Source organism: Mastomys coucha, unplaced genomic scaffold, assembly GCF_008632895.1.
Source record: "Mastomys coucha isolate ucsf_1 unplaced genomic scaffold, UCSF_Mcou_1 pScaffold5, whole genome shotgun sequence".
Taxonomy (NCBI): Eukaryota; Metazoa; Chordata; class Mammalia; order Rodentia; family Muridae; genus Mastomys; species Mastomys coucha.
The window spans coordinates 26,277,627-26,282,190 of NW_022196911.1; positions in this window are offsets into that span (position 1 = coordinate 26,277,627).

Below are 4,564 nucleotides of genomic sequence, written 5' to 3' on the forward strand. Positions count from 1 at the left end.
CTTCTTCTTTTTGGTTTTTCGAGACAGGGTTTCTCTGTGTAGCTTTGGCTGTCCTGGAACTCACTCTGTAGACTGAACTGGCCTTGAACTCAGAAATCCGCTTGCCTCTGCCTCCCAACTGTTGGGATTAAAGGCGTGCGCCACCACCGATGGCTCCTCCTAATCCTTCTAATCCTTTCAAATAGCTCACTCCCGGTGACTAGGCTCAAATACATGAGCCTAGGGGGCCATTCTCATTCAAACCACTCTCGACCACCTTGCTTCTTTCAAAGGGCCTAAAATGCTTCCTTTGGTGTAGTGGATTCATTTATAACTGTGTGCTAGAACACAGAATGTGCTGCTTGTTAGATCACCACACAGTAGCCTCTCTCATCAGTACAAGAAGCAAGCACCATGTTAGGCTTCCAAGAGCCTCTTAATTAGGACCTGTGAGTCTATCCTCTTTCCACATGCAAGTAACATTATGTTAACATTTGGTATGAAATGTGTGCTCATAAAATAGAAAGCAGCTGGGTGTGATGGCACACACAGCTCATGGGATGCAGAAACAAGTGGATCTCTATGAGTTTGAGGCTAGCCTGGTCTACATAGTGAGTTCCAGGGCAGCCAAGGCTACACAGTTAGATCCTGACTCAAAACACAAAAGCCCCCCCCCCTAAGAAAACACAAAATGTTGAAGGTAGATGTAAGGCTCATCACAAATGGACTTGTCCCAGGGAGTATGAGAAGAAACCGTGCTCACAGGCTCTGCAGCGCCTTGCTTTCTCAAAGGCTTTGATGCGATTCTTTTTGCAGTTGAGCTACCACGCTTTTCTCCCCCACACTATGAAGGCATTGTGGATGAGCCTTGGGGACTGTGTGTTTATGAAACAGTGTGGTTCTGCTGATCATGGTACACACTTTAAACTCAGTGCAGGAGGAAAACAGTCTTCTAAATCCTCTCTAGCCAGAGTCTAAAACTGACCCCTTCCCTTCTGTGAATACTGACTTAAGGATCTCTGTGGAATGTGAGATCACCAAATACAAAATATCACATGCCGGTGGAGGATGTAGGGTACGTGGACTGTGCTAAGAATGGGCCTAAGAATCCCGGGAATCTCAAGAGATCTGGAATAGAGCTGTCCACTCCCCGCCCTCTGTGCCTGCTTTGAATCGCCTAATCATGACCCCCAACTGAGAGGACCACCTTGGGCAGTCAGTCACTTAATGTAGCACCTAGACCACCCCTCCACACTAATGAAGCATCTCAATAGCCTTAGCCTTCAGCACATGGCCATTCCCTTCCTGGATATTCTCACACCCTTCCCCAAAATTATATAATCCTTAGTTCACCCCAATAAAGCATATGCCTTCATACCCATCCCCAATTAAGAAGCATGAAAAACCTAGGGCCATCTCAGGGATCTGCTTCACTAACAATCGCCCTGGGGAAGACCTTTGAGGCCTTTCTCTTCTCTCCTTGCTCCCCTGAATTCTGTACTTGCTCCCAATTGGACCAGATCCTGCTCATCCCGGACCCACTCTCCTTTTCAAGTCTGGCGGTAGTGGCTCTCACATCCCAAGGATACACAGGCTGCGGACTCCCGTGCCAGACTTTGTCCTGCTTGTGTATTGGCTGCAGTGCCCGGCAGAGAGGCAGAACCTGGGGCCCACAGTAGGAGTCATCATAAGCTAAGCCTTCTCAGTGAGTAGTAGCTGGAATACATTTACAAGTTGCTGAGTACATTTTCACAGAAAAGAATGGTCCGGGAAGAGAGTGCCCATGCTCAAGGAAACTGACCTTCCAGTAAATTCTGTCACCCAGTTTCTGAAGAAGATACAGTCTCGGTCTTAGAATCGTCAGGAGCTGAGGCCTCAAAGGCCGGTTTGTACGTGATGAATATGAGTTAAGGGTTAGTGAGGAAAGTTTCCAGGGCACATGCTCAGAAGATAAAATTACAGCTACCAGACATCCAAATGTTTCCAGTTTAAATAACAAAGGAAAACAGATAGCGTTATAACACAGGAGGGAGAAATCCTGAGTCTCGAGGAACTGACTTCTTTTGCGGCAGGGTTTCCCTCCGAGCGATGGGGAATGCTAGCAACAGGTGGCTCACTGCCTGAACTAGAGAGAGTTAGAAGATCTGCACTGTTGACTCAGTAATAGACATTTTAAAGAGCTGGAGAAAAGCCATCCCCAGCCAACAGATACAATGTCAGAAAGAAAATCCAGAAAATCCTCCTATGGTTGCTGATGCTTGTCAACGGAGCGGCCCTTAGATGCCATTTGAAAAGACCCTGCAGGGATTTGAATGAGAAAGTTCCTGCTAGTCTAGGACTCCCTAGCTGGCAGCGCTGTTTCCGGAGGTTTGGGGAGCGCAGCCTTTCTGGAAGAGGCACATCTGGAAGAGGTGCAGGCTTGGAGAGTAAGCTTCACCTACTTCCGGTTCTTTCTCTTTGCATTTTGCTCCCAACTCAAGATGTAAGCTCTCAGCCAGGCCTTTAATCCCAGCACTCAGGAGACAGAGGCACACATATCTCTGTGAGTTCTAGGAAAGCCTAGTTTACATAGAATTCCAGGTTAGCCAGGCTACATAGTGAGACCTTGACTCATACAAACAGACGGGTGGACCGACAAACAAACTTTTAGCTTCCTGCCATGACTGTAGGTCGTTGCCACACTTATCAGCCATAACAGACTCTTATCCCTCTGGAACCTGAGCACAAAATGTCCTTCTTCTACAGGCTGCTTTGGTAATCTGTTTTTATCACTGCCACAGAAAAATAGCTGATACCTTCACTGTGTCAGCATGTGGGCAGCTTAAGAGCCTCTGTGTATTGTACCCATCCGACACATTTTGGGTCTATACACAGACACCCACTAGACCATAGGAAAGGAACTTTGATTCAGAACTACATAGTATCCAGCAACCTGAAAATCCAGTGGGAGCCAGAGTTTTCCGGGAAACTACCAAACAGAATTCAAGCAATACCCTAGACAACAGTTGACTTCCTGTGGGTCCATCAAGAGATGTGACCAGCATCAGAGATGCCGCCTGTGAAGTGCTACACACTGACCCGATCACATCTGCAGCCCCATCTCCCTAAAGAAGGCCCTTAGGAGAGAAAAGGATTGCCATTGCACATGCTGTGAGACGGGCTCCTGGAAGTGGGCAAGGAACGCTGGACTCAACCCAGGCATCAGGCCAGGCAGTGCTCATGGTCTGCGTTCCTTATCTAGTGTGACTTTGTTACTGCTGTATAGCTGTGAAGAGATACCATGTTCAAGGTAACGTATAAAAGAAAAGCATTTAAATGGGGGCTTGCTTACAGTTTCACAGGGTTAGTCCATTAGTGCATTTCTATCATGGGTGGAAATCATGGAGGCAGGCAGGCAGGCAAGCATAGTGCAGGGGCAGTGACTGAGAGTTAACATCTAATCCACAAGCAGAAGGCGCAGGAGAGAGGGGGGTGGGGGAGCCTGGCATTGGGTTTTTGAAACCTCAAGCTCACACCCAGCCACACACCTTCTCTAACAAAGCCACACCTCCTGCAATAAGGCCAAGCCCCTAATCCTTTGCAAACAGTTCCGATAACTGAGGACTAAGTATTAAAACCTTTGAGCCTATGGGAACCACTCTCATAAGCCACCACACAGCTCTCTTTCCTTTCACTCCCATTTTTTTTTTTATCTAACACTCAATGTCACTTAGCAGGCCAGCTCTATTCTTGCCCCCCACTTCCTTACTCTTCCTTCCCCCTAGACATGATTGAGGGGTCTCTATGTCCCAGTCTCTTGAGACCTAGGGCTGTTCTCAGAAATCTGATCATCATCATTTCATACTCAGTCTTTTTAGCCAATACTGCCTTCTCTCTCTTTCCCATTCTTAGTCTTTGTAACTCCCCCTCTATTTAATCCTTTCTCTGCTTTCTCTCAGCTCAAAGATAACCACTGAACTTTCTACTCATACCCACAGTCACTAGTGCTTTCATCCTGTGGTAATATCAGTGCCTCTTGTATCCTAAGATGGTATTTGGATACTGTCTTAGTGTTCTACTGCTGAGAAGAGACACCATGACAATGGCAACTCTTATAAAGGACATTTAATTGGGGCTGGCTTACAGTTATAGAGGTTCAGTCCATTATCATCCTGGCAGAAAGCCTGGAAGTGTGCAGGCAGGCATGGTGCTGCAGAAGGAGCTGAGAGTCCTACATCCAGAATGGCAAGCAGCAGGAAGTGGGTGGCACACATTTCCTCCAACAAGGCCACACCTCCTAATAGTGCCATTCTGTGTGGTCCAGAGGCCATTTTCTTTCAGACCACTACAGTGTTTTTTGTTACCTGACTGTTGCTGTAGTTTCACAGTGGAATGACAGTGACTGTGCTTATGGACTGTGTTCTACTCTCAGGGAAGTGCTGGGGTACAAGCGTGGTGCCAGGAATAGCAACCCAGCAGAAGAAAAGGATATCTTGACTCTACCACAGCCTCATCCCTTTCAAATGCCACAAACGACTGCATTAAAAGAATAAAAAGGACTTATAATTTAAGCTAACCTAACCCCATATATTCAAGTTTCAATGCA